The sequence below is a fragment of the Urocitellus parryii genome, chromosome 1, assembly GCF_045843805.1.
Source record: "Urocitellus parryii isolate mUroPar1 chromosome 1, mUroPar1.hap1, whole genome shotgun sequence".
Taxonomy (NCBI): Eukaryota; Metazoa; Chordata; class Mammalia; order Rodentia; family Sciuridae; genus Urocitellus; species Urocitellus parryii.
The window spans coordinates 38,815,661-38,839,027 of NC_135531.1; the positions used below are offsets into that span (position 1 = coordinate 38,815,661).

Consider the following 23,367-nt stretch of genomic DNA (forward strand, 5'->3'; position numbering starts at 1 on the left):
GACTGGACATTCTAACTTGAAGGTGCAATGCCAAAGACTTGGTCCTAATACTCTGGTATCACTTAGCACCAGAAGTAATTATGGAATAAAGGAGATACCAGGTTACAAATATCTGGAGCTAGGAGCTGGACTGTGGAAAATTCTTTTAATCATCACATCAATTGAATTTAAGGGAAGTTTTCAATTCTCGTCAGCATTTAGTCAGAACTAAAATTTGTCCTATCAGGAATATGTTTCATAACACAACTTTTTCTTTCAGTGCTGGAAGTGGAAACCAGGGCTTTGCACATGCTAGGCAAATGCTCTACTCCTGAGCTACATCCCTCGCCCTAATTTTCTTTTTTGCAGCAAATAAAATCCAGCTGTGCAAGAGAGAAGCTATACAAGTGAGAAGAATGAGTCTAGATTATTGTAAATATATTTTCAAAGGATTATAAATATATTTTCAAAGTTAAATATAAAATGAGACCCTGTTGACAGATAACTGAGCTGGAGCACGATGATATTTTTTATGAATGCTATCATTAGGGGATCCAAAAAAATTTTTGCCAAGTACTGGATATGATGTTCAGTTTCTTTGGAAAGCCAATGAATACCATACAATTTCTTGCCTTTTTTGTTTTTTTCCCATATTTTATTGGTGCACTTTAATTATACATAAGAGTGAGATTTGTTTCCATATTCATACATGCGTATGATATAACAATATAATTTGGTCAGTATCATTCCCCAGTATTTCCTCTTTCCCTCCTCTCTTTCTCTCTTTCATCTTCTCCACCTTTCTTTTCCTTTATCTTCTCAAGCTTCCACATGTAAGAGAACATACAACACTTGACCTTCTGAGTTTGGCTTATCTCACTCAACCAAGTTTTATCCATTTTTCCTGCAAATGGCATAATTTCATTCTTCTTTGTGGCTGAATAAAACTCCATTGTGAACATATATATAACATTGTCTTTATCCATTCTTCCATTGATGGTCACCTACACTACAGTTCCATAGTTTGGCTACTGCGTAACACAACATATTTAATTAAAATGCACTTTTCTTTTATGGTGTTAATTATGTGAAATAGAAGGTGTCAGAAAAGGAAGGTTAGTGGGAGGAGCCAGAGCTACTGCCACACCACAGCTGACCTTGGCAGCATGGTTAACACTCACGGTCTCCCTTGCATTCCCTCCCATCTGATTGCCTCTGACCTTATCAGCTAGCATGCATTCTGATTTTAGTGTCTTACTTGAATGCACAACATAAACCGTCATCTCAGAAGGGACTGAGCTGAAAGTCACCATGTCCTTTGCAGGCCCTCCTGACCTCTCACTCCATTTACCATAAATGGATCACTTATGTGACAATCTTGCCAAGATGGTGACTGTATGTCTCACCTTCTGGTTCTTTGTCATGATGAGGGCAAATTGTCCAGGCAGCAACAGTATCTTATAGTTAACGAAACTCTTTCTGTGTCCTCTCATAGAAGTCTTCCCTCTTCAGGAAGTAGGAACTATAAATCCACACAACCCAGAGTCCTAGGGATAGGAAATACCAATTCCAAATTTCTACTACTTTGTTCCTAGTTCCATATAAATTAGCTGAATTTGTTCATTTGGAGTGTATACTGTGTCTGGCAAGATGACCCTCTAATCTGTCAAAGCACCATTTCTAAACTGTCACTTTCAATCATGACTTCAACAGGCATTTCTATTCCTCTCATGATGGAGATGACCAGTGGATCCCATGATAATGTGCACGCTCCTGCAAATTTGTTGCTGCAAATGAATACCTTAGTCTTTCACAATTTGTGTGGGATTCTGTACCAGGGGATCAAAAACTTAGTGAGCCATGGGGAAAAAGTGCAGTCTGAGGTTCTGTAAACAAGAAAGACAAACCAGACCAAGAACACAAGTCTGTTTCTATTGAAATGAATGACTTCTCTTTCTAAGGAATGAAGTATGCAATACAGTCAAGTTGGTTGGCTCAATATGGTTTCCCAGTATTTTGCCTTTCCCTTCTCTCCTCTTTTCCCCTGGTTCTGATGATTTTGCTTATCAAAAAAAGTAGTATGGGTTTCTGTATTGATGGCTGGAAAATTCAGCATCAGCAGAAATGTTTGATCTTCCTTGGTGTTGTGGATTTAATTTAGTTCCCCCAAAACTTATAAGCTGAAATCCTAACCCCTGATATCTCAGAATATGTGTTTATTTAAAAAAAAAGATTGCTGCAGATTAGTTAGGATGAGGTCATATTAGAATAAGATGGATTTGCCATCAAGCATAACCATTGTCTTTATAAAAATGAATACCATTTGAAGGGACATAGAAATGCACAGATAGGTCAGGCCCAGCAACCTGCCGAGTGACAGAGCTGCCACACGCGCCTGCAGGGAACGCGGACCTGCGACCCACCAGCAGGACAGGTCCAGCGGCCTGCTGAGGGGCGGAGCCGCCCCCTCCCCCCGCACCTGCAAGGTAGGTGGACCTGCAACCCATCAGGAGGTTAGGCCCAGCAACCTGCGGTGTGACAGAGGTGCCCCTTGCGCCTGCTGGGTAGGCGGACCTTCGACCAGCCAGCAGAGCAGACCTAGGGCCCGCCAGCATGGTAGATGGATCACACCAATTGGAGGAGGATCACAGCCACTACCTGCCCTGCAAGGGAGATTTTTCAACTATACAAGAGCAATATAAATAAATAGAGGGAAAATTTCAAAAACACAACAGTTTCACCAAGCAGAAAGAAACGCCAGCAGTATGAAAAGACAAGGAAAGAAAGGACCACAGGCAATGCAGGTCAACTCAACTTTAGAAGAGGTAATAGCTGCAACAGATGGAATGTCAGATAGAGAGGTCAGGATATACATGCTTCAGATGATCTGGAGTCTCAAGGAAGACATGAGACAGCAAAATCAGACAATGAAAGATCACATTGACAAGGAACTACATAAACAAATCCAGGAAGTCAAAGATCAATTTCACAGGGAGATAGAGGTAATAAAAAACAAACAAATAGAAATCCTAGAAATGCAGGAAGCAATAAACCAACTTAAAAACTCAATTGAGAATACTACCAGCAGAGTGGATCACTTAGAAGATAGAACATCAGACAATGAAGACAGAGTATTTCAACTTGAAAAGAACAGCTCAGCAAGTCTGCTAAGAAACCATGAACAGAACATCCAAGAAATATGGGATAATATCAAAAGACCAAACTTAAGAATCATTGGGATACAGGAAGGCACAGAGCTCCAAACCAAAGGAATAAACAATCTATTCAGTGAAATAATACGAGAAAACTTCCCAGACTTGAAGAATGAGACAGAATCCCAAATCCTAGAAGCCTACAGGACGCCGAATGTGCAAAATCATAAGAGATCCACACCTAGACACATTATAATGAAGATGTCCAACATACAGAATAAGGAGAGAATTTTAAAAGCTGCACGAGGAAGAAAGCAGATTACATTTAGGGGTAAACCAATCAGGATAACAGCTGATCTCTCAACACAGACTCTGAAAGCTAGAAGATCCTGGAATAACATATTTCAAACACTGAAAGAAAATGGGTTCCAACTAAGAACCGTGTATCCGGCGAAATTAAGCTTCAGGATAGAAGATGAAATTAAAACCTTCCACGATAAACAAAAGTTAAAAGAATTCGCAGCTAGAAAACCATCTCTTCAAAAAATCCTTGGCAAAACATTACAGGAAGAGGAAATGGAAAATAACAGTGAAAACCAACAATGGGAGGTAGGACAGTAAAGGGGGGAAAGTAGTCAAAGAGGATAACAAATCAGGTTTAGTAACATCAATAAACACATATGGATAGAAGAACAAACCATATCTCAATAATAACCCTAAATGTTAATGGCTTAAACTCACCAATTAAGAGACACAGGCTAGTAGAATGGATTACAAAACAAGACCCAACAATATGCTGCCTACAGGAGACGCATCTGATAGGAAAAGATATTCATAGACTGAAGGTGAAAGGCTGGGAAAAATCATATCACTCATATGGACTGCGGAAACAAGCAGGAGTGTCCATACTCATATCTAATAAAATAGATTTCAAGCCAAAGCTAATCAAAAGGGATAAAGAAGGATACTTCATACTGCTCAAGGGAACCATACACCAACAAGACATAACAACCATAAATATATATGCCCCAAATAATGGTGCAGCTGTGTTCATCAAGCAAACTCTTCTCAAGTTCAAGAGTCTAATAGACCACCATACAATAATCATGGGAGACTTCAACACACCTCTCTCACCACTGGACAGATCTTCCAAACAAAAGTTGAATAAGGAAACTATAGAACTCAATAACACAATTAACAACCTAGACTTAATTGACATATATAGAATATACCACCCAACATCAAGCAGCTACACTTTTTTCTCAGCAGCACATGGATCCTTCTCAAAAAATAGATCATATATTATGTCACAGGGCAACTCTTAGACAATATAAAGGAGTAGAGATAATACCATGCATCTTATCTGATTATAATGGAATGAAACTGAAAATCAATGATAAGAGAAGGAAGGAAAAATCATGCATCACTTGGAGAATGAACAATAGGTTACTGAATGATCAATGGGTTTTAGAAGACATCAAGGAGGAAATTAAAAAATTCCTAGAGTTAAATGAAAACACAGACACAACATATCGGAATCTATGGGACACATTGAAAGCAGTTCTAAGAGGAAAATTCATTGCTTGGAGTTCATTCCTTAAAAAAAGAAAAAACCAACAAATAAATGATCTCATACTTCATCTCAAAATCCTAGAAAAAGAAGAGCAAAACAACAGCAAAAGAAGTAGAAGGCAAGATATAATTAAAATCAGAGCTGAAATTAATGAAATTGAAACAAAAGAAACAATTGAAAAAATTGACAAAACTAAAAGTTGGTTCTTTGAAAAAATAAATAAAATTAACAGACCCTTAGCCATGCTAGCGAAGAGAAGAAGAGAGAGAACTCAAATTACTAGCATATGGGATGAAAAAGGCAAGATCACAACAGACACTTCAGAAATACAGAAGATAATCAGAAATTATTTTGAATCCTTATACTCCAATTGTTGAGAGCCACAGCCAAAGGGGCCCCAGCAAACTTCCAGCTGCCGGCTGATGATTGGCTCACAGTGGCCCCAGCAACATCTAGCTGATTGGCTCCTCTGCGGTGATGTTCATTTGGGCTGTTTCCCTGCCCTTCAGACTATGGAACTGCTCATTGGGGGACTTCTTTGGCTCCGCCCATGCAACCCAGCCAATCGGCCTCAAGAGCAGGAGGATTGTGGGAGGTTGATGTGGGTGAGAGGCTTGTGGAAGCCGGTGGTGGCAGTTGGGCTCTGAGGGTTTCTTTTTCTGAGGAGCTGTTTTGCTTGGCGTTTGTAGTTCTAAAAATAAAGTTAGTTTCTTTTGACAAGTGGCTCCTGAATTGTGCCCAGCCAGACTGCGGCACCAATAAAATAGAAGATAGTGAAGGCATCGATAAATTTCTTAAGTCATATAATCTGCCCAGATTGAGTCAGGAGGATATAGACAACCTAAACAGACCAATATCAATTGAGGAAATAGAAGAAACCATCAAAAGATTACCATCTAAGAAAAGCCCAGGACCGGATGGGGATACAGCAGAGTTTTACAAAACCTTTAAAGAGGAACTAATACCAATACTTTTCAAGCTATTTCAGGAAATAGAAAAAGAGGGAGAACTTCCAAATTCATTCTATGAGGCCAACATCACCCTGATGCCTAAACCAGACAAAGACACTTCAAAGAAAGAAAACTACAGACCAATATCTCTAATGAACCTAGATGCAAAAATCCTCAATAAAATTCTGGCCAATCGGATACAAAAACATATCCAAAAAATTGTGCACCATGATCAAGTAGGATTCATCCCTGGTATGCAAGGCTGGTTCAATATACGGAAATCAATAAATGTTATTCACCACATCAATAGATTTAAAAATAAGAACCATATGATCATCTCGATAGATGCGGAAAAAGCATTCGACAAAGTACAGCCTCCTTTTATGTTCAAAACTCTCGAAAAACTAGGGATAACAGGAACATACCTCAACATTGTAAAAGCAATTTATGCTAAGCCTCAGGCTAGCATCATTCTGAATGGAGAAAAATTGAAGGCATTCCCTCTAAAATCTGGAACAAGACAGGGATGTCCTCTCTCACCACTTCTATTCAACATAGTTCTCGAAACACTGGCCAGAGCAATTAGACAGACGAAAGAAATTAAAGGCATAAAAATAGGAAAAGAAGAACTTAAATTATCACTATTTGCAGATGACATGATTCTATACCTAGCAGACCCAAAAGGGTCTACAAAGAAACTATTAGAGCTAATAAATGAATTCAGCAAAGTGGCAGGTTATAAAATCAACACGCATAAATCAAAGGCATTCCTGTATATCAGCGACAAATCCTCTGAAATGGAAACGAGGACAACCACTCCGTTCACAATATCCTCAAAAAGAATAAAATACTTGGGAATCAACCTAACAAAAGAGGTGAAAGACTTATACAATGAAAACTAAAGAACCCTAAAGAGAGAAATTGAAGAAGACCTAAGAAGATGGAAAAATATACCCTGTTCATGGATAGGCAGAAATAACATCATCAAAATGGCGATATTACCAAAAGTTCTCTATAGGTTTAATGCAATGCCAATCAAAATCCCAACGGCATTTCTTGTAGAAATAGAGAAAGCAATCATGAAATTCATATGGAAGAATAAAGGACCCAGAATAGCAAAAACAATACTAAGCAGGAAGTGTGAATCAGGTGGTATAGCGATTCCAGATTTCAAACTATACTACAGAGCAATAGTAACAAAAACAGCATGGTACTGGTACCAAAACAGGCGGGTGGACCAATGGTACAGAATAGAGGACACAGAAACCAACCCACAAAACTACAACTTTCTTCTATTTGATAAAGGGGCTAAAAGCATGCAATGGAGGAAGGATAGCATCTTCAACAAATTGTGTTGGGAAAACTGGAAATCCATATGCAACAAAATGAAACTGAATCCCTTTCTCTCGCCATGCACAAAAGTTAACTCAAAATGGATCAAGGAGCTTGATATCAAATCAGAGACACGGCATCTGATAGAAGAAAAAGTTGGCTAAGACCTACATGCTGTGGGGTCGGGCTCCAAATTCCTCAATAGGACACCCATAGCACAAGAGTTAACATCTAGAATCAACAAATGGGACTTACTCAAACTAAAAAGTTTTTTCTCAGCAAAAGAAACAATAAGAGAGGTAAATAGGGAGCCTACATCATGGGAACAAATCTTTACTCCTCACACTTCAGATAGAGTCCTAATATCCAGAGTATATAAAGAACTCAGAAAATTAGACAATAAGATAACAAATAACCCAATCAACAAATGGGCCAAGGACCTGAACAGACACTTCTCAGAGGAGGACATACAATCAATCAATAAGTACATGAAAAAATGCTCACCATCTCTAGCAGTCAGAGAAATGCAAATCAAAACCACCCTAAGATACCATCTCACTCCAGTAAGATTGGCAGCCATTAAGAAGTCAAACAACAATAAGTGCTGGCGAGGATGTGGGGAAAAGGGTACACTTGTACATTGTTGGTGGGACTGCAAATTGGTGCAGCCAATTTGGAAAGCAGTATGGAGATTTCTTGGAAAGCTGGGAATGGAACCACCATTTGACCCAGCTATTCCCCTTCTCGGTCTATTCCCTAAAGACCTAAAAAGAGCATGCTACAGGGACACTGCTACATCGATGTTCATAGCAGCACAATTCACAATAGCAAGACTGTGGAACCAACCTAGATGCCCTTCAATAGACGAATGGATAAAAAAAAATGTGGCATTTATACACAATGGAGTATTACTCAGCACTAAAAAAATGACAAAATCATGGAATTTGCAGGGAAATGGATGGCATTAGAGCAGATTATGCTAAGCGAAGCTAGCCAAGCCCTAAAAAACAAGTGCCAAATGTCTTCTTTGATATAAGGAGAGTAACTAAGAACAGACTAGGGAAGAAGAGCAGGAGAAGAAGACCAACATTAAACAAGGAGGAGAGGTGGGAGGGAAAGGGAGAGAGAAGGGAAATTGCATGGAAATGAAGGAGACCCTCAGGGTTATACAAAATTACATACAAGAGGAAGTGAGGGGAAAAGGAAAAATAATACAAGGGGGAGGAATGAATTACAGTAGTGGGGGTAGAGAGAGAAGAGGGGAGGGGAGGGGAGGGGAGGGGAGGGGGGATAGTAGAGGATAGGAAAGGCAGCAGAATACAACAGACATGTGTATATCAATATGTAAATCAATGGAAGTGTAACTGATGTGATTCTGCAAGCTGTATACGGGGTAAAATGGGAGTTCATAACCCACTTGAATCAAAATGTGAAATATGATATATCAAGAACTATGTAATGTTTTGAACAACCAACAATAAAAAAAAAAGAAATGCACAGATAGAAGACAACATGAAGACACAGGGTGAATGCCATCTACAAACTAAGGGATAACTAAGAAAATCAGTAACTGATAGTGAAACATGGAAAAGATACTCCTTCATACCCCTCAGAAAGAACCTACCTTCTCAATACCATAACTTGGGTTTCCTAGCCTCTAGAACTGTGAGACATTTCTCTTGTTGAAGCCATCTAATTTGTGGCACCTTTTTATTTCAGACCAAGGAAACTCTTGGCAAATAAGAATTCACGCAGTTGACATTGCTTCTAGCTTCCATCTCTGGTACTACCATGTTTACTCATTTTAGGTGACCACTGTCTCAACACTGAGCCTATCCCATGTCAACTTGCTGAGTGAGCATTCACATGAAATACAAAGACTTCACGATTCCCAAATATGCATCCACAGGCATTGTACCCAGACCTCCCTTTTGTCATATTTTCAGCTTTTCCATTCTGTTTCTCAGACTAATTGACCAAGCCATTTTCCACCATCCAAGAGTCTATGCCTATTATAACCCTGAGTTACTTTTTTCCCTTCAAAGTAGACCTCCTGAAGCTCTGCTCATTGGAATTTATTTCTCCTCACAACTACCTTTCAAAGTCTACTTTCAGTGGATGGGCCTCGGTGTGGCTTCAATGCATAAAGCAAGCTCAGAATTGTTGCCCCTCCATCAGCTAGTCATTTGGATCCGTAACGTACCCATAGTGAGAGATGGAAGAAGCACTGGAACAAAAGTGGTGGATGCCATGAGGGCTTATCTACCTTCTCATTCAACTTGCTTATGCCTCTGTCTTTCCTCATGCTCCATCCTGGATACCTCACTACCATCTTAATTGCCATTAGTTCTGCCCAACTTTAGACTATGTTTATCTGACAAACTATTGGGTCTCATGGTCATTTATTACCCACCTTTAAGAGTTCCAGAACACCCAAAAGCAGATTTTCTTGACTGATACATAATCTTTTCATGCAATACCTCAACTTTTCACAGGATCAACTGAGGTGTATGCCCAAGAAGCATGGCAGTCTGTGCCTCAAACTGGATCTGCTGCAGACACTTTTCTTGTCACTTGGTGTGGTTCAGAGAAGTATTCTCAGCTATGGAAAATGCTGCTTCAAAATCTGAAGAAAACTACCAGATCTTGTGTTTACTTTTGCACAATGGAAAATAAACATTGTATCAATTCTGCCTTTATTTCAGAAGGATATTCTATCAGGCCCCAAACCACTAGAGACCTAAATCTGAAACTAAAATGATGAGCCTTTGAATCTTCATAGGATTTATTCTTAAACCTTTGGAATATAAATATCTTACCAAGGACTTTAAAATGTTAGCCACTTCTTGTTCATCCAGTCTGATTAGCATGATGTCATTGACATGGTATAACAGTGTGATACTCTTCAAGATATCCAGCTAGGTCATATATCTCCAAATTCTATCATGACAGAAGAGTAAGAAAACTGATATAGTCCCAAGGCAAGGTGGGAAATGCATAATATTGTAAGCATTTGTAAATAAATGTGAATTATTTCTGACTTTTTTTTTTTGAAAGGAGGGGAAGGGATGTATTTGCAAGATCCCAGTGTTATGGACTGACTTGTCTTCCCCTAAAATTTGTATGAGGAAGCTTTACACCAATTCCTTAGAATATGACTATATTTCAATATAGGGCCTTTTAAAATGTAATTAAGGTTAAATTAGGTCATTATGGTGGGCCCTAATTCAATGTGATTGGAGTCCTTACAAGAAAAGAGAGGGACACCAGGAATGTGCAGTCAGAGAAAAGACCATGTGAGGACAGAGGGAAAAAGGTAATCATCTACTTCCCTGGAGAGAGAGACCTAGAGGAAACCAAACCTGTCAATATCAAACACATTGATTTTGGATTTCCATACTCTAGAACTGTGAGATATAAACTTCTGTTGTGTAGGAGACTCAGTCTGTGGTGTTTTGTTAAGGTGACTCCAACCAACTAACACAAGCAGCTACATACCATGTAGCTGAGTCTTTGTTAATTTACTCTAGTAAGGGTACCACGTTTAGCACAGTAGCTATAACTGGACTACCACTTAGTTAGGTTAGCAATAGTGTACTATCATTCTATAGGAACCATGTTTATTTTTGTTTCAGGGGAGGTAGTGGGAGCTAAGTGGGATAAGTTGAAGACTGTCACTGCTGCTTGCTTTTGCCCTTTAGAGTGGTAACAATTATTGCCTTACCCTAGAATGTGATATTAATTTTAATTTACTATCTTGCTGAGGTTAGGAGAATTTTCAGAGACTTCCATTTTTCCTTCCACATCATAATGACTCATTCTAGAGCTTGAGAATACAACATAAGTGTTGAGCCAAAATCAAGAATGTTTTTTCCAATTATGCATTCAAAAACTGATAAAGCGATTGCCCCATAGGTCTCCAGATCCAGATCACTCATGCTGAAGCAAACCTAGACTGGGATTTTGCAGCAGCAAAATAACCGGGGGGTGACGAGCAACTTGTGTACGTTGATACAGCAGGAGTAGGAGCCGTTTATTGTAGGACAACAGAGGTATTTATACATTTTGCACAGCTTATCTTAATTAGCATAAACTAGATACATCAGTCAACCAATAAGGAATCTCCACACTTAATGGCTCGCTTTTGTTACTTCTCAAACCACTCCCTCTGACATTTTGCCAGGCACCATCCAGACTTGTTTACGAACTCTAACATTTCTCTGGCAAAATGTCAGGTGCCATCCTGACTTGTTTACAGACCTTAACAGGATTTCTTTTATCATATGGTTCCCAGTAATAATTTCCAATCCAGGGAGTTGACTTTTATTGGCCTCCTGGTCAATCCATCCTGGATTTGTTTGTTTTTTTTTTGTTTTGTTTTTGTTTTTTGATTATACAACTGAATACCCTTGATGACTATCTACTTTGTCCTAAGGATGCCATATTTTATTTCCACAGATCCCTATGTGTTAAGATCCTTGGTTGCCTCTCTAACCTTTCCATTTATCACAGTAATTTTGTCCACTTAGCTTCTGATGATTCAGTGCCTCCATCACCTAGCCTCTATTATTTCAATTCGCTATTGCTTTTATCAGTGAGCCTACTTCTGTAACCTTTCTTATTTCCTTAATAACCAGGGACATTTTAGTGATTCTTTTTTTTTTTTATCACCAGTACATTTTATTATTGCCTCCAGAAATGATGCATCCCTTGTGCCCTCCCATGTAACATAGCCAAATCATAGGTTTACTAATTTTACTTATTTGACTCTAGCATACCCAATAAATCTCTGAGCTATTCATTTTTTTCTTCCACCATCAGACATAGTGATTTAGCTGTGGGGTATGGCTTTTTCCATACTTCTAGAAACTACCCTATTAGTGCCTTTGCACCATCTTCTTAAGTCCTTAACATGACGTTAATCCCATGTTCCAGGACAGTGCTCCACAACCAAAAAATTCTCCCTTATTTAACTCTGTGTTCTCCTAACTCACATCCCCAGTCCAGTTTCCTAGAAGGTACCCTTATGTGTGATTTTGTGGGTACTTGCTGGAAGTGTAAGTATTCTATTCATGAAATGTAAGTGCATCTTTGGACTCAGGTTCAATCCTGTCTATTTTGTATCCCATTTATGAAATCATGTTGCTGAACACTATGCCTTATGACTTCGTAGTTCAGATGATATTCTGTTCATGATGGGCGCAGCTTCACTCAAAGATGATATATAGTGAATGCCCATGTATGTACATGCTGCCATTCAAGGAAGCAAAGCTCATTGAGTTTTGTATTTTTATTTTAGTGCAAAACAATGCACTTATACCATGTTTTATTGGTTTGGTTTGGTTTGGTTTTGTGTTTTGTTTTTTCATTCTGGTAAAGAATTCCCAATATACCCCAGACCATGGTTGGCATGGAAATCCCAAAATATGCCTGAGGTGAAGACATTTGTACTAGGGAAATGGGGTGTCTTAGCCTCTAGTATAAATGCTTTACCACAGCATTTAGATCTTGATATTTTCCACTTATCAGATTCTGAATGTCAGAAAAAATATAATTAAGATAGTAAACTAATCTAATGTTCTATTACAGTGATCCAAATTATTGTATTTTCAGAACACATTAACACAAATATTCCAAAGTTATTGTATAATCCATTGCCTTCTTGAAACTTTTGGCATGCATGTGACCCCTTGGACATGCTGGGATTACACTGAGGTTATAAGTGCAATGCAGGTATACTTATAGAAACAACTGAGGAGGATTAAGTTCTTGTAAGATAATTGCCTCAAATGACTAAATTACTGAATCTTTTTTGCAAGCAGGAATCTGTTTCTTCATGAGGAGAAACAGGACCTGTTTCTTTTATTAGGATCATTCCATGGGGTTTGGGCATTTAGAAAAACTCTGAGCCATCTGAATCTTCCCACATGTCTTCACTCTAATTCTCAGAGCTCCATTGTCTTTCAGGAAATGTTTCCTTTCATATAAGAGATCTATAGAGTATGAATTCAACTTACTATAAATACAGCAACTCAAAGGATGAAAATTTTATTTGATTTTTTAGTTTCCTTAATGTTTGAAGTTGCATATGACAAAGTATTATTTTACAATTGATAGAAATGTCTTGTTTCTGTAACAGTGATTTCAACCAAGACTTCAGGATTTTGAGATAATCATTCACATTTGACATAAGCAGTCAATCCCATAGTACTTGAATGTTCAAGGTTAATACACTGTTCCATATTTTTAGCAATTTACTTGCAAGGCCTTCCCATCAATCATACTTCATTCTAAATAATATCTGAATTAGTTGTTTTGTTACCATGTACTATTAAGGGCCACAGCCTTTCTTTCAATATTAGATATATTCTCTCAGCCTTTCTTTTTAGTGCAGAAATCTCATCATGCCCCCAGAATAAACCTATTTTTTCTGGTTTTTTTTTTTTTGTTGTTGTTGTTGTTATATCCTTTTCTTTCTACTACTTACACATTGCTATATTATTTATAAATCTTAGCAGCAAAGATACAAATCCATTCTGGTTAGTTTTTCCAGAAAAGGACAAAATCACATAAGAACTAGAGAAGGCTCAAGTCTTATGCAGCCAAGAAAAATGTGGTTTAACTATATCACACACCTTCACAGAGGAAACTACCACTCTAGCTACTGCCTTCACTCGGAACCCTAAAATCACTGAAACTCACACAAAGTCAGAACTTCTACTACAATCTACAGTAGCAAAAACAGAAGATCTTCACAAAGCCTGTTTTCCTCTAATTTATCAATCAAGACTTCAATTGGTTGGTTGTGTGACTGGCAGAGGCTAGGTTACATGTTTGTGTTCTTACTGGCTGGGAAGACATAATTGATGACATATTCTCCAAATTGTTATATTCTCCAAATATAAAGAAGTTTTTCAAAAGAAAATGGGAAGCCAGAATAGGACAGATGCACATGCACATGGTAGCACATTCATTTTCATTTTGATGAAATACGTATTCAGGTTATTTGTCCATTCTTTATTTAGGTGTTTTTAATATTGACTTTTCCCAGTTTGTCTTTTCTTGCAATTCTTTTTGCACCAGGAATTATTTGTTATATATTTAAATGAACCAAAATTTTATGTAAAAAAAGAGTTCTGTTTATGTCAAACAGAAAATAAAATTTTCATTATTAAAAAACAAATGAGCCAGTCAGCGGCCACCATCCGGGAAAGCTGAAGGATACACCGCCACTCTCCTTCAGAGTGCGACATCAAAACAGGTCGGTGTCATTCAGCTCACCCCCCAGACAGCGGGAATTCGCATAAAATCTCTCCTAGGCTTGCCGGGAGAGGGAGTATCAAGCTGAGCCTCCATACAGGCTAGGGGGAAACCAGAGACACCTGACCTCCAACCCCTCCTCCCAGTAGCAGCCAAAAGGAAACCTGGCTAGCCAGCGCTGGGGGAGGGGCAAGCAGAAAAAATCAAAGTGATAGAGTGCCAGGGATCCCAGCAGCCTGCAACAGGGCCCGGAGAGCCAGGCCAACTGATTCGCGTGGCCTGCCCTGCGGCTACAGAAGGCGTGGCGCCTCAGTGAAGCCATTAATTGGCAAGCAGGGAGGTTAGGGAAGGCCATTAGGTGGAATCCCACCAGCCAAGCCCACACGGACCCTTGGGCCGAGCTCGGGTTCTCAGAAGGGGAAGAAAGCGGTACAGTCCCATCCCCCACAGCGGACACTCCACCGAGGCAGTCAGCAGCCACCATCCGGGAAAGCTGAAGGATACACCGCCACTCTCCTTCAGAGTGCAACATCAAAACAGCGGACACTCCATCCAGGCAGTCAGTGGCCACCATCCGGGAAAGCTGAAGAATACACCACCACTCTCCAACAGCTTGTAACATCAAAACAGCCAGCAGCAGGACCCCGGAGATCCAGGCCAACTGATTCGCGCGGCCTGCCCTGCTGCTACAGAAGGCGTGGCGCCTCAGAGAAGCCATTAATTAGCAAGCAGGGAGGTTAGGGACTGCCATTAGGTGGAATCCCGCCAGCCAAGCCCACCGCCCACGCCCGGAAGAGGCCCAGCGATCTGCCAGCATTGTAGTCACTACACCCCAATTGGAATAGGGACAGAGCAGAGCCGCCTTCCACTCCCGGAACAGGCCCAGAGAGCCGCCAGCGTACGTCACCCCAATTGGAGTAGGGGCACAGCCGCCGCCCGCACCTGCAAGGGAGACTTTTCAAGTATACAAGAGCAACATAAATAAATAGGGGGTAAATTTCAAAACACAACAGTTGCACCAAGCAGAAAGAAACTCGGGCAGTATGAAAAGACAAGGAAAGAAAGGACCACAAGCAATGCAGGTCAACTCAACTTTAGAAGAGGTAATAGCTGCAACAGATGGAATATCAGATAAAGAGTTCAGGATATATATGCTTCAGATGATCTGGAGTCTCAAGGAAGACATGAGACAGCAAAATCAGACAATGAAAGATCACATTGACAAACAAATCCAGGAAGTCAAAGATCAATTTCACAGGGAGATAGAGGTAATAAAAAACAAACAAATTGAAATTCTAGAAATGCAGGAAACAATAAACCAACTTAAAAACTCAATTGAGAATACTACCAGCAGAGTAGATCACTTAGAAGAGAGAACATCAGACAATGAAGACAAAGTATTTCAACTGGAAAAGAACATAGACAGCTCAGCAAGTCTGCTAAGAAACCATGAGCAGAACATCCAAGAATTATGGGACAATATCAAAAGACCAAATTTAAGAGTCATTGGGATACAGGAAGGCACAGAGCTCCATTCCAAAGGAATAAACAGTCTATTCAGTGAAATAATACGAGAAAACTTCCCAGAATTGAAGATTGAGACAGAATCCCAAATCCTAGAAGCCTACAGGACGCCGAATGTGCAAAATCATAAGAGATCCACACCTAGACACATTATAATGAAGATGTCCAACATACAGAATAAGGAGAGAATTTTAAAAGCTGCAAGAGAAAGAAAGCAGATTACATTTAGGGGTAAACCAATCAGGATAACAGCTGATCTCTCAACACAGACTCTGAAAGCTAGAAGATCCTGGAATAACATATTTCAAACACTGAAAGACAATGGGCTCCAACCAAGAATCGTGTATCTGGCGAAATTAAGCTTCAGGTTAGAAGATGAAATTAAAACCTTCCACAATAAACAAAAGTTAAAAGAATTCGCAGCTAGAAAACCATCTCTTCAAAAAATCCTTGGCAAAACATTACAGGAAGAGGAAATGGAAAACAACATTGAAAACCAACAATGGGAGGTAGGACAGTAAAGGGGGGAAAGTAGTCATAGAGGATAACAAATCAGGTTTAGTAACATCAATAAACAAATATGGATAGAAGAACAAACCATATCTCAATAATAACCCTAAATGTTAATGGCTTAAACTCACCAATTAAGAGACACAGGCTAGTAGAATGGATCAAAAAACAAGACCCAACAATATGCTGTCTACAGGAGACGCATTTGATAGGAAAAGATATACATAGACTGAAGGTGAAAGGTTGGGAAAAATCATATCACACATATGGACCGCGGAAACAAGCAGGAGTGTCCATACTCATATCTAATAAAATAGATTTCAAGCCAAAGCTAATCAAAAGGGATATAGAAGGACACTTCATACTGCTCAAGGGAACCATACACCAACAAGACATAACAACCATAAATATATATGCCCCAAATAATGGTGCAGCTGTATTCATCAAGCAAACTCTTCTCAAGTTCAAGAGTCTAATAGACCAACATACAATAATCATGGGAGACTTCAACACACCTCTCTCACCACTGGACAGATCTTCCAAACAAAAGTTAAATAAGGAAACTATAGAACTCAATAACACAATTAACAACCTAGACTTAATTGACATATATAGACTATACCACCCAACATCAAGTAGCTACACTTTTTTCTCAGCAGCACATGGAACCTTCTCAAAAATAGACCATATACTATGTCACAGGGCAACTCTTAGACAATACAAAGGGGTAGAGATAATACCATGCATCTTATCTGATCATAATGGAATGAAACTGAAAATCAATGATAAAAGAAGAAAGGAAAAAGCAAGCATCACCTGGAGAATGAACAATAGGTTGCTGAGTGATCAATGGGTTTTAGAAGACATCAAGGAGGAAATTAAAAAATTCCTAGAGTTAAATGAAAACACAGACACAACATATCGGAATCTATGGGACACATTGAAAGCAGTTCTAAGAGGAAAATTCATTGCTTGGAGTTCATTCCTCAAAAAAAGAAAAAAACAACAAATAAATGATCTCATACTTCATCTCAAAATCCTAGAAAAAGAAGAGCAAAACAACAGCAAAAGAAGTAGAAGGCAAGAAATAATTAAAATCAGAGCTGAAATTAATGAAATTGAAACAAAAGAAACAATTGAAAAAATTGACAAAACTAAAAGCTGGTTCTTTGAAAAAATAAATAAAATTGACAGACCCTTAGCCATGCTAACGAAGAGAAGAAGAGAGAGAACCCAAATTACTAGCATACGGGATGAAAAAGGCAATATCACAACAGACACTTCAGAAATACAGAAGATAATCAGAAATTACTTTGAATCCTTATACTCCAATAAAATAGAAGATAGTGAAGGCATAGATAAATTCCTTGAGTCCTATGATCTGCCCAGATTGAGCCAGGAGGATATAGACAACCTAAACAGACCAATAACAATAGAGGAAATAGAAGAAACCATCAAAAGACTACCAACTAAGAAAAGCCCAGGACCGGATGGGTATACAGCAGAGTTTTACAAAACCTTTAAAATGGAACTAACACCAATACTTTTCAAGCTATTTCAGGAAATAGAAAAAGAGGGAGAACTTCCAAATTCATTCTACGAGGCCAACATAACCCTGATTCCGAAACCAGACAAAGACACATCAAAGAAGGAAAACTACAGACCAATATCTCTAATGAACCTTGACGCAAAAATCCTCAATAAAATTCTGGCGAATCGGATTCAAATACATATCAAAAAAATTATACATCATGATCAAGTAGGATTCATCCCTGGGATGCAAGGCTGGTTTAATATACAGAAATCAATAAATGTTATTCACCACATCAATAGACTTAAAAATAAGAACCATATGATCATCTCAATAGATGCAGAAAAAGCATTCGACAAAGTACAGCATCCCTTTATGTTCAAAACGCTAGAAAAATTAGGGATAACAGGATCATACCTCAACATTGTAAAAGCAATCTATGATAAGCCACAGGCCAGCATCATTCTGAATGGAGAAAAATTGAAGGCATTCCCTCTAAGATCTGGTACAAGACAGGGATGCCCTCTCTCACCACTTCTGTTCAACATAGTCCTCGAAACACTGGCCAGAGCAATTAGACAGTCAAAAGAAATTAAAGGCATAAAAATAGGAAAAGAAGAACTTAAATTATCACTATTTGCAGATGATATGATTCTATACCTAGCAGACCCAAAAGGGTCTACAAAGAAGCTATTAGAGCTAATAAATGAATTCAGCAAAGTGGCAGGATATAAGATCAACACGCATAAATCAAAGGCGTTCCTGTATATGAGCGACAAATCCTCTGAAACGGAAATGAGGACAACTACTCCATTCACAATATCCCCCCAAAAAATAAAATACTTGGGAATCAACCTAACAAAAGAGGTGAAAGATTTATACAATGAAAATTACAGAACCCTAAAGAAAGACATAGAAGAAGACCTTAGAAGATGGAAAAACATACCCTGCTCATGGATAGGCAGAACTAACATCATCAAAATGGCGATATTACCAAAAGTTCTCTATAAGTTCAATGCAATGCCAATCAAAATCCCAACAGCATATCTTGTAGAAATAGATAAAAGAATCATGAAATTCATATGGAATAATAAAAGACCCAGAATAGCAAAAACAATACTAAGCAGGAAGTGTGAATCAGGCAGTATAGCGATACCAGACTTCAAGCTATACTACAGAGCAATAGTAACAAAAACAGCATGGTACTGGTACCAAAACAGGCGGGTGGACCAATGGTACAGAATAGAGGACACAGTAACCAATCCACAAAACTACAACTATCTTATTTTTGATAAAGGGGCTAAAAGCATGCAATGGAGGAAGGATAGCATCTTCAACAAATGGTGCTGGGAAAACTGGAAATCCATTTGCACCAAAATGAATCTGAATCCCTATCTCTCGCCGTGCACAAAAGTTAACTCAAAATGGATCAAGGAGCTTGATATTAAATCAGAGACACGGCATCTGATAGAAGAAAAAGTTGGTTATGATCTACACGCTGTGGGATCGGGCTCCAAATTCCTCAATAGGACACCCATAGCGCTAGAGTTAACAAATAGAATCAACAAATGGGACTTACTCAAACTAAAAAGTTTTTTCTCAGCAAAAGAAACAATAAGAGAGATAAATAGGGAGCCTACATCCTGGGAACAAATCTTTACTCCACACACTTCAGATAGAGCCCTAATAACCAGAATATACAAAGAACTCAAAAAATTAGACAATAAGATAACAAATAACCCAATCAATAAATGGGCCAAGGACCTGAACAGACACTTCTCAGAGGAGGACATACAATCAATCAACAAGTACATGAAAAAATGCTCACCATCACTAGCAGTCAGAGAAATGCAAATCAAAACTACCCTAAGATACCATCTCACTCCAGTAAGACTGGCAGCCATTAGGAAGTCAAACAACAATAAGTGCTGGAGAGGATGCGGGGAAAAGGGCACTCTTGTTCATTGCTGGTGGGACTGCAAATTGGTGCAGCCAATTTGGAAAGCAGTATGGAGATTTCTCGGAAAGCTGGGAATGGAACCACCATTTGACCCAGCTATTCCCCTTCTCGGTCTATTCCCTAAAGCCCTAACAAGAGCATGCTACAGGGACACTGCTACATCCATGTTCATAGCAGCTCAATTCACGATAGCAAGACTGTGGAACCAGCCTAGATGCCCTTCAATAGATGAATGGATAAAAAAAATGTGGCATTTATACACTATGGAGTATTACTCTGCATTAAAAAATGACAAAATTATAGAATTTGGAGGGAAATGGATGGCATTAGAGCAGATTATGCTAAGTGAAGCTAGTCAATCTTTAAAAAACAAATACCAAATGACTCCTTTGATATAAGGGATGTAAACAAGGACAGGGTAGGGACGAAGAGCTTGAGAAGAATATTTACAGTAAACAGGGATGAGAGGTGGGAGGGAAAGGGAGTGAGAAGGGAAATTGCATGGAAATGGAAGGCGATCCTCAGGGTTATACAAAATGTCATATAAGAGGTAAGGAGGGGTAAGTCAAGAGAATACAAATGGAAGACATGATTTACAGTAGAAGGGGTAGAGAGAGAAAAGGGGAGGGGAGGGGAGGGGAGGGGAGGGGGGATAGTAGACAATAGGACAGACAGCAGAATACATCAGACACTAGAAAGGCAATATGTCAATCAATGGAAGGGTAACTGATGTGATACAGCAATTTGTATACGGGGTAAAAGCGGGAGTTCATAATCCACTTGAATCAAACCGTGTAATATGATGTATTAAGAACTATGTAATGTTATGAACGACCAATAAAAAATAAATAAATAAATAAATAAATAAATAAATAAAAACAAATGAGAATACACTGTATTTTCTTCTAGTATTTTTTCTTTTTTTTTTACATTTGCATTTGCCATCTTATACCTAATAATTAAGACTCATTTTCCTTTCAAATTCAACCATCTTTTAATTTAGAATTTCAAGTTGCTTCTGCATTAATGATAGCAAAATAATGCTGTCATTTAAATGAATTATTCATTTATTATTTTTAAAAATATTCTTAGCTTTAATGAAAGTTATGGGAAATGGTGGCTATCAAACACATGAATGGGAAAGGAAAATTGAACATCCATATTATTTAATCCAATGGAAATAAGCATTTCTTAGCTGCATTGAATTTCAAGAGAAGTAACTCGTAATCACATTTTACACATGAAGCAATTTATAGAAGATGAAATCAGAAATGTCAAAGCCATTACACATGAAGTTTTATCTCAGCCTTTACAATAGGGGTTGGGGGAGGGAAGAAAGGGGGCAATCAGTGATTTAATAATCTCAGTTTTTATCCAAAATGCTTTAGTTTATGCAGAGTTTTGTCTCAAAACACAGTCAAAATAGTATTTCATGTGGTATTTTAACTGCTTTGTTAAAATTTTTAAAAATAAAATTTAAAGTTACAAGAAAGGCAATTCATATCTCAGCTAGGTATCTGGCCATCTATGGCAGAGAACACGTGCTCTGTTTTATTTTCATTCTACAAATGACTTTTTGAAAGTGTGGCTAAACAAACAAATAGTAATTCTTGTCTAGGGTCTGGAAAAAACACTTCTGCTTTCATTATGGGAGATTAATGATTTGCTAGAGAAAGTGTTTAGTTAATAAACTTAGCATTGTTTGTTAAAAAAAAAAAAAAAAAAAAAAAAAAAACTCTTGACCAAAAGGAAAAGGCAGAAGAATTAGTTTCTCTCAAAAAAAAAAAAAAAAAAGAACCAAAATGGAGATATCATATGAAAACGATAAGCTTTTATCTGGAGATGAGACAGCTTCACATATTCACACTGGTTAAAAGGACATTTGGAGGCAGTGATTTTGACTCAGCGCTACCATTTACTCTTTTTGTGAAATTGGAAATAGTCACTTGGCCCCTTCACACTTCAGTAGAAAAATAATGCATGTCTACTAATGTTGTACAAATCAAAATAAAATTTTGGCAGTACTTCAAATTATAAGATAAGTGAGTATTTGTTGTAATGATTATTGTTGTTGTTACCATTGTTATTACAGATTAGACAAAAGTAATATTTTTTTCCTTAAGACAATTTCCTTAAGGCAAAATGCATCCTTTTGAAATTTTGTCTTGTTGGGCGCTGCAGTTCAGAAAGAATGCTATCAAATCACTCTAATGGGGTAGGAAACAGATTTTCCTAGAAAAACTTACAAGGTATACATTGAAGGGGAAGAAAGAAGAGAAGGAGAAGGAAAGGAAGGAGGAGGAAGAGGAGGAGGAAAAGCAGAAGATGAAGAGAAGAAGGAGGAGTAGGGAGGGGAGGAGGTGGAGGAGGAGGAGGAGAAGGGGAAGAGAAGAAGAGAAGGAGGAAGAAGAAGGAACAGAAGGAGGAAGAGGAGGAGAAGGAGGTGGAAGAGAAGAGGAGGAGGAGAAGGTGGAGGAGGAGGAGAAGCAGCAGCCTGGGTCCCTTAATATCTCTTCTTACCACACTAAGAGATGTCTTCAGCCCATAGGCTCTATTGCATCCACAGTGATGCTTTACCATTTAGGAAGGAAACTCCTCCACTGTTTATGGAAAGCAGCAGGCATTCAAGATTTGAGTGGTCAGCCATGTACTGTAGTGATAGAAAAATGTTAAAGGCCAAAATGCTATGACCTTGATGCTCATGGAAAGCTGGATTCAGGCAGAGCTGCTTTTGCAGAAGAAAGAGGAAGCATAAAAGGCAGTGCTAAAATAATTTAGAAACAAGTAATGAGATGCTGTTGAACAAATACTCCTCTTCCACCCTTGGAGAAAGCAGGAGAGGATAAAACCAAGAGTCTTTTATTTAGATCTGCAGACTTGAGGGTGTGGGTGCCCAGGACTTGATACATAATTTGTGGGACCCAGTGCAAAATCAAAATGCAAGCCCTTTGTTCAAATACCATTAGCAATTTCAAGATGACAATAACAGAATTAAATTAAGCATAAAGTTCTTTTAAACATAGGATCCAGTGTTACTGCACAGGTTTGTCCTGTGCTTCTGTAGCTGGATGCATGGGTATTTTACTGAAAATAAAAGGGGTATTGTCTTTTGCACCCACCAAATGCTGAATGCTGAATGCCAAGAACCCCTCACTAAAGGGCCTTGCCTTTGCTATTAACACAAGAGATTAAAAGAATATTTTCAGGTTTATACTACTAAAGCAAGTGTCATCAAAAACATTACTCAAGATAGCCTTCACTGAAACTCTAAGCCAAAAAGTTACCAGCTCAGTGATTAAACTTTTAATCCCTATAATCTTAAATAAGAATAAACAACTAAAGATGGCCAAACACACAAGGAAAGGATTTAAAATAAAAAAAGAAAGCAAAACAAAGGAAACATGATTCATAAATTAAATATATATACAGTGTTGAAATTTCAAAAGATAATTATCATACAAATCATCAGATTAAATATGATATTGCAACTATGAACAAAAAGTATTTTGAAAGGGACTATTCAGGGGGAAATGAGTAGATTTAAAAACAGGATAGAAGAAATGAAAAACTTAATAAAAATTTCAGAAAATATTGTG

The 23,367-nt window shown here is 38.3% G+C and overlaps 1 pseudogene; it reads left to right on the forward strand.

Moving 5' to 3' along the window:
- LOC113180811 (serine/threonine-protein kinase LATS2 pseudogene) overlaps positions 1 to 23,367 on the forward strand; it is a 41,031-nt pseudogene that overhangs the window by 12,288 nt on the left and 5,376 nt on the right.